At 39.9% G+C, this 15,174-nt stretch overlaps 1 protein-coding gene across 1 annotated transcript in view; it reads left to right on the top strand.

Moving 5' to 3' along the window:
* The first annotated feature begins 2,454 nt into the window (after positions 1-2,454).
* Positions 2,455-15,174, top strand: part of plxnb1b (plexin b1b) — a 151,483-nt gene continuing 138,763 nt past the window's right edge. Inside the window, exon 1 of the mRNA XM_075461853.1 lies at positions 2,455-2,830. The gene's annotated coding sequence lies outside the window, so the exon portion shown is untranslated. The remainder of the gene's footprint in view (positions 2,831-15,174) is intronic.

The raw sequence follows: 15,174 nt of genomic DNA, 5'->3' as shown, positions 1-15,174 counted from the left end.
CCTGAGCGTTTATTCTGTTTTTGAGCAATTGTTTCCAACACAAATGTATTGAATTCCCCTATTTAAATCTTTAAATGCCATTTTCTCAAAATCAGTTTTTTGTATTTTCATTTCATGTATCAATATCTCAGACTGTGGAGCACCTACTAACACCAAACTTTCCAGTTATACACTTAACAGTATTCCAAAGATATTTACTGAAGGATTTGTTGATAAATCATTCCTGGCCTGATTTATGTGACATTATAATAAAAAATATGGCGAAAATCGATGTTTTTTAGGCTATGGACAGTATATTTTGATTTCCTAGGAAATGAAAGCAGATATCCTGAAATCCCTCGGTAATTTTCTTTTCATTTTGTGTGTAAACAAAATTATAAAAAAAGAATTTTGCACCTGGCTTTATCATATGTTCAGATCTTCCGGAAATAAATGCAAATTTGCGCATATTTAATGAGCTAATGCCTAATTTGCATAATTAAACATACAAATTTCTAAAACTTTTAATACATTTTTTTTTCATACTTGTATAAGTAATCAACTGAGGAAGTTTCATAGTGATATCTATTATTTTAAAATGTTACCCTATTCACCTGTAGTGTCTCGCCTTAAGTTAAATAATTATCAACTCAATGAATTGCGTGACGTTGTGGCATATAACGTGACGTTATACAATTTAAATAATAGTATGATGCGACGCCACATAACTGGGAAACTGTTTTTGTAGCCCCTTAGAGTCAGACGATGCAGCACCAAGCACCAGCCATTAGCCCACAAGTCCAGAGTGGGCAGGTAGGATTGTGTGAATATTATTAGAATGAATATAATAAAAAGTATGGTGTAGACCTGCTCCATGAAAAGTGCCCAGAGATGCTAGATGATTCAGCATTACATTAATGAAACTGACCTGAATTGATCAGAAGGCTTTGTAAAAAAAAGGGAGATTTGTGCTGAGAATTATGACCATTTTTAAAATGTGATTTAGAGTCAGAAGCAGAGCCAGGAGCCAGTAGCGATGAGGGGACTGCGTGTGAGAACAAGCATTAGTTCCAATATAACCACTTTCTATGCCCAAACGATAGTAGTGACCCCTTGTATTTTTTTATCATTAAAAGTAAGATAGTAAATACACAAAGCCCAAAATTGAAAGGGAATAGGATAAAAGTAATATGAAATAAACCTGCATATTTTGCCATTGAAAATATCTTAATTGGTTAAGTCAAAATATATTTTCCATATCAAATGTAAGGTTATAATTACATGATCTTAATAATAGGTTGTGATCTAAAGTGGGCCGGTCTGAGGCATGAAACTCCAGGGCTGAAAATGAGTCCCACTCTGGCCCTGGTCTGTAGGCTGGGTACATGATGTGCATATGCATAGTCAAGTGATATGGCGTAAATCTAAGTTTAAGGTTCCTGGTGGTCGCGTGTTTTCCTGGTGGATAACTTTTATAACTTTTGAGGAAAGGAGAGCAAAGCTAATGTTTGGTTTAAATTTTTCCTTATGCACGTTCTGATAGACATTGCGTGGAAGCTTTCTCTCTATGCCGTGATTCTGGGAAGTATTTCTTTAGCAGAACAACAACCGGGTACTACAAATTAATCCGAAAATACACATCCAATTTCCCCACAGCCCTGCAGGTATGGAAGTTTTTCTGTGCCATCAGAGTTTGAATACGAATTTCTAATATTGAATTTTTACAGCATCAAAATCAGACTTTGAATTTGAAAAACCAACAGTGTAAAAAAAAAATCAATTTCTAAAACCAAAAATCAGTTGAAAAAAAATTCAGTGGAAAAAAATTAAACTTAAAAAAATTCAGCGGAAAAAAAATTAAACTTCCAAAAATTCAGTGGAAAAAGAACCAGACTCAACATCCGGGTAAACAGGGAGAAGCAATCGATCCCTGTCTCAATTCATCCAACGGCAGCCAATCAAGTTACGCTCCACTGGACAGATCAGCCATGTCCACTAACGCGGGTGATGGTACTTCGGTGAGTGAGATTACTTTATTTGCCATTTGTGTTAGTAAAATTGAGTAATAGATATTACTCAATATCTATTGAGCTGACATTAGCTTGATTGGCTGCCGTTGGATGAAATGAGACAGGGAATCGATTGCTTCTCCCTGTTTACCTGGATGTTGAGTCTGGTTCTTTTTCCACTGAATTTTTTGAAGTTGAATTTTTTTCCACTGAATTCTTATTTAGATGTTGAATTTTTTTACACTGATTTTTGATATTAGAATTTTTTATTTTATTTTACACTGTTGGTTTTTCAAATTCAAAGTCTGATTTTGATGCTGTAAAAATTCAATATTAGAAATTCGTATTCAAACTCTGATGGCACAGAAAAACTTCCATATACAGGGCATCTTTATTTTCTAGCTTGATTTTAGAGAATACGAGGGGTACTTGAAGGCAGCACCATGCAACTCCCCTTTTCACTGTGAAAGCGATGAGCTTACAGCAACGCCGAAACGTCCCAACTAGTTTTCACTGGCTACATGTGGGGTTAGAAACCTGTCGAGTGAAACCAAGTAGAGGAGGGAAGCTACTTTGAACTAAAACTGCAAATATGAAACTATTTTTTTAATCACCGAGCGGTTATGTGTACAGACTAGAGAAAGTTGGACTCGAAGAGACAGCTCGGGCTGGAACGACGTGGATTTTGTGTTACCGTAACCTCGAGGAATAACGTTATCTACATGCCTGATTTATCTGCACACACAGGCGGACAAACTGGATACTCTGAAAGAAACTGATAAAATATCACCGCAACGGGGAGAACAGGAGCATTTGATCTGGAGAGTTGTACACAGTGCAAGGTGAGTGATAATGAGTTGTTTTCTCCGCCTCTACTGAAGTGTACCCAGCGCTGTTTTCTATCTCCCAAAAGCAGCTTTGGCATCTGTAAATAAATGCATGGATACGTAAATGAATAAATAATAGTAATGATGACGATAATGTTTATATCCATTGCCCACTTTGTTTTCTTAATAATTGTTCAATAGTTGAACCGAAATATTAGCTTTTTTTTTTTTTTTTTTTTTTTGCTAAAATGCAGTATTGGTCCACAGTATGCTTCTCCAGTCGTTATCTGCCTTATCCCATATACATCCATTTGAAGTTTCGAGGCACTGACTTTTTTAAGTGTTGTGGATTAAGTGTGGATATTAAAAGTTTTGCTCTGACAAAACTACATTTCCAGTGATGATCATGATTTATTGGTCTAATTTTGTTGTGCCGCTGCACTTCATTACAGCACAAATGCCACTCACTACAGAGGATACATTATCATGCCAATTATCATTATGTCACATTTACATAACCCTTATCTAATTCTATAATCACTCTATGACAATTTAGCCTGCTTCCTTTAATGAATGGTTTGGTATCATGGCCTCAATGCTTCCTCAGTCCGGGTCTACTTTAACAAATATTATGCACACATTGGGATTTAAATATGAATGCATGTTGGCAAGCTTAACTTTTGATTCGCAGTAGCACTGATCACAAAAAAAAGGAACCCAGCAGGACTGGTTTAGCTGAATAGTTATAAAATGTATATAGTTGATAAAATGTATCAGCGGTATCAAAGCAGTTAGATGTGTGTTGGGCAGGGTAGTATAACCACAGAGATAGTGGTGTGCATATCATCAATTGTCAATTCATGTGCACGCAGGACTTATTGAACTTATGTCTGAACTTATCCATAAGTTTTCTCTCCGATAGACCCCATCATATGACCGGACATATTTTAACTACAGTCAGGGCCATATATATTTGGACACAGACACAAGTTTTATTATTTTAGCCGTCTACCAAAATATATTAAAAATACAGTTATATAATCAATGTGGACTTAAAGTGCAAACTCTCAGCTTCAATTTGAGGGTATTTACATCCAAATTGGAGGAAGGTTTTAGGAATTACAGCTTTAATATGTACTCGTCTTTTTTTCCAAGGAACAAAGGTAATTCATTGAAAAGCTATTTTATGGGCTGCATAGGTTATTCCCTCATTAATCTATCATCAATGAAGCAGGTAAAAGGTCAGGAGTTGATTCCACATGTGGCATTTGCATTTGGAAGCTTTTGCTGTGAACCCACAACCTGTGGTCATAGGATTTCTCAGTGGAAGTGAAACAGACCATCCTTTGGCTGAAAAAAAAAATATATATATAAATATATACTGATATATATGGGATATATATATCAGTATATATGGGATATATTATATATATATATAAAAAATTGTGATAGCAGAAATGTTAGGAGTGGCCAAATCAACAGTTTGGTACATTCTGAGAAAAAAAGAGCACACCTGGTGACCTTGGGAACCAGGGCCGTTTCTAGGCAGGCATAAATGAGGGGGCAGTCTGTAATGTGAAGGGGGCATCATGCGGATTTTTTTTCCCCTGTGCTATAGTAACAGTGGTTTTTTTATTGAATTAGATTGTTCGCTATGTGTCCAACTCCAACCTGGAGGATTGGATTGCACTTTGTCAGGCCTCTACCTTCAGACCTGTCCAATTTGGGTGTCCCATCTGAAGACTAAGCTCCTGCTGGTATAGCTCTTTAGGTCACTGAGGCACGCAAACCCTCTGACCAGGGCCAGAGTGGGACTCATTTTCAACCTGGAGTTTCATGCTTCAGACCGGCCCACTTTAGATCACAACCTATTATTAAAATCATGTAATTATAACCTTACATTTGATAAGGAAAACACATTTTGACTAAACCAATTAAGATATTTTCATTGGCAAAAGATGCAGGTATATTTCATATTACTTTCATCCTATTTTCCCTTTCAATTTTGGGCTTTGTGTATTTACTATCTTACTTCTAATGATAAAAAATATAAGGGGTCACTACTATCGTTTGGGCATAGAAAGTGGTTATATTGGAACTAATGCTTGCTTGTTCACATACGCAGTCCCCTCATCGCTACTGGCTCTGCTTCTGACACTAAATCACATTTTAAAAATGGTCATAATTCTCAGCACAAATCTCCCCTTTTTACAAAGCCTTCTGATCAATTCAGGTCAGTTTCATTAACCCCTTAACAGGCAGGCAACTTTTGCAACTTTTACCTGCAACTCCTACAACAGTCAGAATCTCGGTAAGTGCTACTGTCACAGAGTAATATGAGCTTGAATACAGGGAAAGAGATGGATTTTTATGTCTGTCAAATTTTTCTTCCTAAATATGTCTTAAAAGTGACTTTAGCATAGGACTGAAAAACACAATGGGACTACAGCCTGAAGTCTTACCTAGTCCCACTTCAAATTTGACTGTAATACAACAAAATCTGAGTATTTTGTACAGGTTTTTCTAAGGATAGGACCAGGTGTGCCAAAGCTGTGCCAAAGCTGTGCCAAAGCTGTGCCAAAGCTGTGCCAAAGCTGTGCCAAAGCTGTGCCAAAGCTGTGCCAAAGCTGTGCCAAAGCTGTGCCAAAGCTGTGCCAAAGCTGTGCCAAAGCTGTGCCAAAGCTGTGCCATTTGGAGAGCCTTGGGAAAAAAGGCCGCCATTCCTGAACGCTTCAACATACAGTCATGATCTTGGGCTCTAATGAAAGGTTACACTTGGGACTGTCTTATCTCACATCCAGATCCTCTGTGAGAATTACTGACAAAGAGCAACGGAAGCACAAACACATTTTGTCTACAACCAGAGCTTTGTGCATACAATAAAAGTGTAAACAAATAGTTTGTTCTAAATGCAATTAGTTTATATACATAAATAATGTCATAGCAAACCACACTGAACAGTATTTACAATTTGTATTAACATTATTTGCTGTTGGCAACATGCTAATCATTATAGCAGTCTCTGCCTGGCACAAAGCATAGGGGCACATCACATGTGGCACACTTGTAGCACACACTGTGTGCTGTGGTCTGATATGTGCACAGGTTTGTGATGACTGGCAAGAAATGGCCCAGGCTCAACTGAGGTGTTAGACCCCGTCTCTGCCAACTCCAAGGCTAAGGTCTCCCTGAATACCTTCTGGTGCAAAGGAACCTCACCTCTGCTTCCGCCATGTTCTTTGTGAAAGATGCATGCACAAAAGCAATGTCCATGAAGTGGAACAAGAAAGTCTACTTCTGTGTTTTGTGCAAGACCTTGAAGTATCTTATCAGGCCATCTGATAGGTCAACTCCCCACATGTACCTAAAAGGACAGTTGAAAAAAAAAAAAAAGGAAAAATCGTATCAAAATGTGTCCAGCACTCAAAAGGCATACCCCCCTTCTCCCTCGACCTCGTGCTTTTTACCTTTTCCAGGAGAGGGGGGATGGTGCTCCTCTAAACTTTTGTTTTGTTTTGTTTCACTATGTTTTTAGAAAAAGTAGCACGTAGGACCCCCTCCTCTGAATTATCTTCAGACGTTCTATTATGTAAAACAAATAAAAAAACAAAGAAATGTGTTATATAATACAAGAAAGACTGAGCTGTGTATATAATAATTGACACTACTTTTAGCTCTTTTTCGATGTTTGCTGTATTGATGAGAACGCTGCTGAGTGATAATGCTGAGCCCACAATTTCCTTCTGGAACAATAAAGTATCTAACTATCCATCTATCTATAACTATAATAATATGAAGTAAAATAACAATAAAATATGAATAATACTCACTTGTCGACAGCACGTTTCCCTCTTCAGATGCTTCGTGCAGTCATTATTACTGTCCCCGTCTGACGTCAGACGCATCACTGTCCCGGTGTAAACAAACCTCCGAGGCTTCCTCCTTACTGTATTTTGTTTTTACGTCCGTTTAGCCATGTGTAGTTAGCCTACAAGCTTGTCTTAAAGACGTAAAGACCTGAATGACTAAATTTTCTGCTTTTCAATTCAGACAAAATTGAAGTTGTTGTTTTTGAATCTGAGCTCCTCAGGAAGACAATGGGCCTCATGCAAGAAGCGTTCGTACGCACAGATTTGTTCTTAAATCGTCCGTACGAGTGATTTAAGAGAATTTGCGCATTCACCAATCTTTTCGTATTTTACGTTTTCTTTCAGGTACAAACAGAATTTACGAGTGATCCAGACCTGACTTAGGAGTTTCGTAAAATAGTCCGCTGTTATTCAAATCACGTTTGCTTGACTAATGGATTTTATATTTAATTACTTTTTCCGAAGTTAAGAGCGTTTGTTGAATCTGACGTGTCGTGTTCGTACGAGACCTTCGTACGAAAAAAGTAAGAGAAATTTAGAATAAAAATACGAAAATGTTCTTGCATGAGGCCCATTGTCTCATGATGTTATTACTCTAGATAGGATTACCTTGGCTTCCAGCTCTACTGTTAGAAACCTACTCTACAGTTGGAAACCTTTTTGAAGATCTTTCCTAACTGACATTTAAAAGCGGTTCCTAGGACCACCTTCTTTATCATTCACAATATTGCCAAAATTATGAACATCCTTGCTGAAAAAAAGCTAACACATGCATTTGTTACTTCAAGATTACAACTTTCTGTCTTTATTATTGGGTTATCCCAAAAATGATCTGAGAAGCCTGTAGCTGATCAAAAATGCTGCTGTGAGAGCAAAAAGACTTCCCTGGAAGTCATTCTGAAAATATCCCTCTGAATTTAGAGAAAAAATTACTTGTGGTATTAAGAAATTCCTTTCTATCCAAATTTTTAATCGCAGATGCTGATTCATTTAGATAACAAGCCAGCTGATAGTAGACACACACAGTCCATAGTATGTTTTTCTTTCTTTGTTCAAATTGGACAATGAATTGATGAGAATATGTGATAAATTGAGAGCGGGTGGGAATGGGTGTATTACACCAGCATTCTTATTTACAGCAATTGCGAATCTGTACATTATTGAGGAAAAATAATGGCATTAAAAGGTTCTGACCAACCCTACCCCATTCTACGTAATTTCCCATAGGCTTCAAATCTACAACAAAAGATTGTAAAATGTCATTGTATATAGATAGAATATCAACTGAAAATACTTGAGAAAGTCATACAATAAGTGCGTAGTGTTCAAAAGCACAAATGCATAGACATACATGGTCATCTGAAAATTAGATCACATCTAAACACAAGTTTTAAAAAAAAAAAAATAATAATAATTTTCTTTAAAGTAATCAATACGAGCTTGTAGTTATTTGTTGCTGGTAGGAAGGACCTCCTCTATCTTTCTGTATTAAAGCAGAGCTGAAGAAGCCTCAAATTAATTACACTCCATTGTTTCAACACAATGTTATGGTCATTGGTGTACTTTATGTTGACCAACTTGTACAACATTCCTCTTTTTACAATCAGGTCGAGGCGCTCCAGAGCAGTCCCCAGCCTTCTATATGAGTTTAATTTTTTTTTCATTGATACTACTTCCCCAACAACCCCTAGCAGATTGTACTCTCTAAAACAGACTTGAAGAAGAGGCACAACATTTTGGTGCAGATTTTGAACAAGAACATAAGAAGTACAGTCTGTTATGTCCTTTCTTGTTGACCGATTGAATGTTGCATTTCCAGTCCAGTCTGATGTCCAGGTAAACCCCCTGGTATCCGTATTCCTCAACCACCTTCACCTCTTCACCTATGATGTAAACAGTGTTTGGCTTATTTCTGGTCCTCTAAAATTCACAATCATCTCTTCCAATTTGTTTGTATTCAAGATGAGGTGATTGTTCTCACATCAAGCCACAAAGTGCCACAAAGCCACCAGTTCCCTGTATTAACCCTTTTGTCAATCACTGATACACCCAACAACTGTAAAGTTATCATAGTATTTCTGGAGATGACAGGACACTGAGTTGTACTGCACGTCTGAGGGGTACATAGTGAAGAGAAACAGAGTACAGTCCCCTGGGTGGTTATATGTATGTATATTCTGCAGATTCTTACTTAGCAGCATAGCAGTTCAGTCTGAATTTTATTAAAAGCTCTGGAGAAAGAACCTGATCCTTACTATGTCTGCTTTTTCCTAATGAAATTGGGATCTCTGAAGCAGGTAGATGATGACATCTTCAACACCAACCTTAGGACAGTAAGCAAACTGGAGTTGGTCCTGAAAGGTTTTCACTTGTTTATTTAGGTGAGCCAATAACAGTCTCTCCAGGACTTTCATGATATTGGATGTAAGGGCAACTGGTCTGTAGTCACGGACAGAAAATGCACAAGATTTTTTTAGGTACTGGAACAAGGAAGAATGTCCTTTATAACACTGGAACTTTCTCCTAACTCTGAGGCTGAGGTTAAATAGGTTCTGTAGAATCCCATAAAAGATGTTCTGCACAGGTCTTTAGGACCACGGGGCTGACACCATCTAGACCTGAAGCCTTTTTCTGGTTCAGTCTCTCCAGTTACCTGTTCACCTGACGCCTGGAGACACATTGGCTGGATGGGGGAGGCAAAGTGTCCTGATGTCAGGTGAGTTGTTGGTGAGACTGTTTTACGATCCATGACTGAGGTGGAGGGTGACATTAGCCGCTTTCGGACAGAGCCGTTCGTCCTCCTCGAATTTCGTTCTGACAACTGTCCTTCCCCAGCGGAACTGTTTCAGTCTGCATTCGCACATGAGTCGGGACCAGGTCGGGACTGATGCGACGCAACCGTCTGCGTCAGCAACGTGTTGCTTTAGCGCCACATTCAACAACAAAACAAAAAAAAAACGGTAAAAGTAAGGAGAGAAGAAAAAAAACACCACCAAGAAGCTAATATGGAGAGCGGGGAGGCCACCGTGTTCATGGTCTGCATGATGGTGATATTAATCATGGACAATCACATCGGGCGTTTAACATGGAGGCTGGAAGAGCTCACAGAGAGAGTCAGGAGACGAAGGATCGAGCGCAGGCCATACTTTTTCATTTCATGAAGGAAGGAGAGCAGAGCGCCGCAGACAAAGGAGGCGACGTGTAAGTTTAACTTATTAAACACGCGCCGGTTGTGTCTGTGTCGCATGAGTAAACATTTCAGCCGTGACAACATGACAAGGGGCGGAGCTACCGACCACCAAACACCTCCGTCAGATGTGTTCCTATAGAACCCTGAAAAGACCCAGCCTCGGAGAAGGAGCTAAAATGCTTATAGGAACTGAGGGTGATGGTCCCGAGTTCCTGTATGTACGAATGCGGGATAAAACGGCCCCGTGGATTAAAGGGTTATAAGAACTGCCAAAGGTTCCTACAGTCCGAATGCGGCTAATGTGGAGGTGTGACAGGGAAGATTTGGGTACAGGTAAGGTGAGAGGTCTGTGTTGCTGGAGACATAGGAGGAGCATGCTGAGTGTTGATCCGAGCAGAACCTATTGAAATGTACTTTCAGCTGATTGGCTCTGTCCAGGCTTCCATCAGTCTTAAAGCCTGTGTTATTTTTCTCCCTGACCACTAGGGATGGGAATCGAGAACCGGTTCCCAGTGTTTCAATTCCTTGGAATCGTTTGGCGATTTTGCAAACGATTCCCGTATCGATTCAAGTGACGTCACCACGCAACGTTGCGTGGCGAGTCCAGTGCAGCCAGCAGTCAACAGTGCGCCACAAACGCTCGAAAGTTTGGTTACACATCCCTAAAAAAGACGACAACAGGGCAACTTGCAAAGTGAATATTTCACCAAAGGGAGGAAATACTACCAACATGCAATTACTATAAATGAATGATTAACGTCGGTGAATCTGAACCCAGCAACGTTAGCAACGTTAGCATGTGGTCGGCTAACACTGCAGGTAACTAACTAACTAACAAACACTGCCTATCATGTTAGCGCCATTTGCCTCATTGTAAAAGCTGCTGTTAGTAACGGTTAAGGTTAAATGAATGCCTTCTCAGGAATTACATTTAGATGAAATCATGAGACAGAGCCTGACTGGCTCAGAGCCAGAGGCTGGTGGTACCACCCCCAGTTCACCTCTACCTCCAGCTTCTCCTTTCACCAGAGCAGGGAAGAGTTAAATTACCCAGGCCATGATAGACCAATGTGGACCTCACCGTTGTTGGGTTTGTAAGGTCATGACTCGTGTTACTTCTAAACCAAACAAAGTTGATGCTAATCGACCGGTTTGTTGTCCTTTTTCTCCAAATGAGAATCGATAAGGGAACCGATAAAGAACCCAATCGTTAAGCAGAATCGAAAATGGAATTGGAATCATAAAAATCTTATCAATTCCCATCTCTACTGACCACACACCTCTCCTTGCTGGAGCTTTCTTCCCAGATTTTTTGTAAACCTTTGTGCACTTTGTCTTCTATGTCTCCCTCCTTTTTGATGTTCAACAGTGTTCCAGTTTTTGTTATTGGGGAAGCATCTTACTGTCTTTGAGGGAATAACACAATAAGCATCATTTTAAGCCCCCCCGGGTTAATTCTTTCATAAGTTGCGCCTTAACAGTGGCTGAATAGTTGGAGGTGAGGAAAACCAGATCGTGTTCTGATTTTCCAAGTGGACCAAGAGCAAAGGAGCTGTATACATAATTTACATTAGTATAGAATAAGTTTAACTTTTTGTTTTCTCTGGTGGAGCAGTTGACAATCTGTTGAAAGGTTGGAAGTGTAGTTGGGAGGGACTGTGAATGTTTATGTAGGTTCAAGATTCAAGGCTTTGTATAATAAAAACAGCTTCCTAAAGTTTAATAAAAAAAAAAAAGAAGTAATAATTTGAGAGTTTCAATTTTAAAGGGGCACTAGGTAGCATTTTCACCTAAAATTATAGCCTTCAGGAGTTTAACAAAGGTTTAACAAGTCAATAGTAAGCGAATGAAGCCTGTCTCGCTCCCAACAGGGGTCTGTATGCTGAAAATCCCATATGTAACTTTGGCAGGAGCGACCCGCTTCTGAAGTGTCGTGATGCGTGAGAAGAGTCGTTTGTGTTTACGGCACTTAGCTAAGTACTGTATGCTAGTTGTAGTTGTAGCTATGTGTTCGCTTGCGTTGAAGAGCCAACACCAAGCGTTTCATATTCTGCCTTTCACAGACTGAATATGAAACGTTCGATGTTGGCACTTCCCATCTTTGTGAAATTTCTCCAAGCGTGATCTTGTTCATCTACCATAGTGTCTGATCTGCGTTTTAGATCGTACAGAAACAGGTGATGATGGTGCTCTAATTCCTCCTGAGTTCGAGACGTAGCCTAGCTTCAGAAATACACGGACTGACCTGATTATAATAAGAATAGCGTTTTGATCCGAACAAGAATTGTTATCTACAAATGAAAATTGATTAATTTGTGATTGTAATCGGAATAGTGTAGAGCTAGTCTGCGTTTATTGCGGCGTGTATGTTGGTAGTGCCTGCGCACATCTGTCTAAGATGTAACTTTTGTAAGTGTCTGCTAATACAAAGGAATCACTCCACGAATACACCATGATGAGGGAAGAATCCCATTCAAGATCAGCAACAGTCCATCCATACATCCATCATCTGCCGCTTGTCCGGGGATCGGGTCGCGGGGACAGCAGCCTGAGCAGAGAAACCCAGACGAGCTGTCCCCGGCCACTTCCTCCAGCAACAGGATTATAGCATATTATCTTGAGTTCTCTCTACAGAAAATCTCTGATTATAGTATCTTACGTGGGCAGTCTACACTTGTAAATCAGATGACCTAACTGCACTGACTAAATAACACAACGGCAGCATTCGCCACGATGTTTAGTTGGTGGGTGTGTACAGGTGGGCATTTTTACGACAGTGTAGAATTTCAGTTTGACCAATAGAGATCGCTATACTGCCGCTAAACTACCTTGTATCCCTTTAAAGGTTTATTGTAAATTATATGGCTGTTTCGATCAGACATTTTGGGGCAGACCACAGATTGCTGTGAGCAGGATCATCTGATACCGATCATATGGTATATTTATAGTCTGATTTATAATGTAATAATATTTCCTATAGTACTATTTTTAACAACATTCCACAGTAGGTTCTAGGAAATAGAACGAAGAACATATCATGATTTGACAGAAGCTTATTTGTTATTTATTTATTTTTTTCCAAATCTCTGAGTTTTTGCAGACAGTACAGAAAGAAAAAAAGATATCAGTTTCCCATTGCGTCGAAGCGTCTGCTTTAAAGTGAAGTACAAAGTAAAAAAAAAAAAAAGGAAAGGAAAGGAAACAGGACAAAAAGAGAACCCCAACATAACTATCCCTCCCGACAACCCATGTCAGATGTAGTCAAAGCAAAGAACTTATTATACAGCATATGGTAACATAAGTGAAAAATTGAAGTATGGTAAGACAAAAAAGAAATAATGATAATAATGATTAAAAGGATAAAGGACAAGAGAAGAAAATAAATAGATAAAGTGTGTGTGTGTGTGTGTGGGGGGGGGTATTCTCTCTTTCCAACTGTTAAGGCTCGTGTATACTTCGCAGCAGTGTGTCGCAGTGAGCTTGTCGCAGACACGACGCAGTTATTTTTGATTTATGCCTTGAAGCGCTGTCTGCGCTATGTTAATCCCACGCCACAACGCAAGAGGGACAATCACGAACAAGCTAGGATTGTGGGTGTTACGGTTACGGAGGTCATTCAACAACAATGGCGACTGAACGAATGCGCACTTTGATTGAGATGCAGCTGATCGATCTAGAAATAGAAGAAATATTGCTACTACTGGAGCTGGCAGAGAGGCGAAAGAAGCGTCACCATTAGCCGGTTAGCAAACCGGAAATACGCATAGTGTAGAGCGGATGTAAAGTTGACCAATCAGAGGCCTCCTTTCTCTCCTCCCTGCGGCGATGTCTGCGGTGAGTTACAATTTTGAGGAGGTGCCCCAGAGTGTCTGCGTAGTGTCTGCGTGGGGGGGGGGGGCGTGTGTGTCTGCGTTAACTGCGACACACACGCTTTAAGAAGCGTCCTCGGCATCGTCAGGAGTAACATCAAGACTGTTACTAATATAAGCCAGCAGTGGGTCCCAAGTTTTATGAAATGCTGTCAAAGATCCCTTCTGTGAGAATCTTAACTTCTAACTTTAGACATTTTAACACATTGACTCCCATATCACGTAAAACTACGTTTTTAATGCCCATGCGTTGGCTCCCAAACCGTAAAAATACGTAATTATGTGATGAACAGAACTAACATAGATGGCAGTCAAAAACTGGTGTCATCATCTGGACATTTAGATCATTACGCCAATGGCTTTGTGTCAACTCAAGAACAATTTTGATAACGCTGCATTGATACTTGTGCATTTCCGCATTTTGTCCAATCGCACGTGTCGGTTTCCAGAGGGTGGCGGTAAAGTAACATAACCAAACAACAAGAAGGAGAAGAAGACACGCGACAAGTCAGGAGGCGGTCTTATGAACAGGTTAGCTTAGCTTAGCTTTGCAACGTGCTGCGATCACGCTTGGAGGGAAAGGGAAGCCGATATCTCAGTTTGTTGTTGATTTTGGTGGATACCCGCCTTGGTTTAGCTAAGGATAGCTCGCTAATGGCGGCACCTAGAGACACGCAGTTTTGACCCACAAAGAGTTTAAAGTCTCAGCTTTCAAACGAGCCATAACATGTTTCAGTGGCCCTATCACATAATATGCTGTGACTGTACAAAAAACGTCAAAAAATGGTTTAGAACGCTGGGATTCTTCGACATAATTCTGTAAACACCGCCGGTATTCAATGTGTTAAAATTTCCCATATCCAATTGTTGTGAGTTGGTGGAGAAACCTGTTTCCATTTGAGTAGACTGGTACGCCTGGCAAGCAGGGTGGTAAAGGCCATGACACGCTGTGCAGAAACGGGGAGATTTTTGGACAGAGCAACTTGATGCTATTTCTCTCTCCCTTCATATCACTGCGGGCTGTGTAAACTGTGCAGACCGAAGTGCAGACCGAGCAGTCCCCTGCTTCCGAGCAGTAAACACCGTAACAGGTGCAGCTATCGCTAGGTGGCTGAACGCATTGATATGAAGGTAGAGAGAAATAGCGCCAAGCGATTGTGAGGTCTGACTTTTTTTTCCTGAACGATTTTGTGACGGAAATATATTACTCTTTTGAATGCATATTGTTTTGAGAAACAAGACGCTTTATTTTTTAAACCCCAGCCAACTTGCCGGACTACCTTCGTCAACGCGGCTGGAACTCGGCTCACAGGACGCAGCAGGGGGTAAGTCAATGTTCATAAATGACATTGCTAATATGGGATGTCATGCAGCTTCATGTCAAAAGAGGCGAACTATCCCTTTAAGCATTATTTTTAAAAAAAAAATAAA

The sequence above is a fragment of the Odontesthes bonariensis genome, chromosome 3 (assembly GCF_027942865.1).
Source record: "Odontesthes bonariensis isolate fOdoBon6 chromosome 3, fOdoBon6.hap1, whole genome shotgun sequence".
NCBI classification, from domain to species: domain Eukaryota; kingdom Metazoa; phylum Chordata; class Actinopteri; order Atheriniformes; family Atherinopsidae; genus Odontesthes; species Odontesthes bonariensis.
The sequence above is the reverse complement of the archived record's forward strand: the minus strand, read 5'-3'. Positions and strand labels throughout refer to the sequence as shown.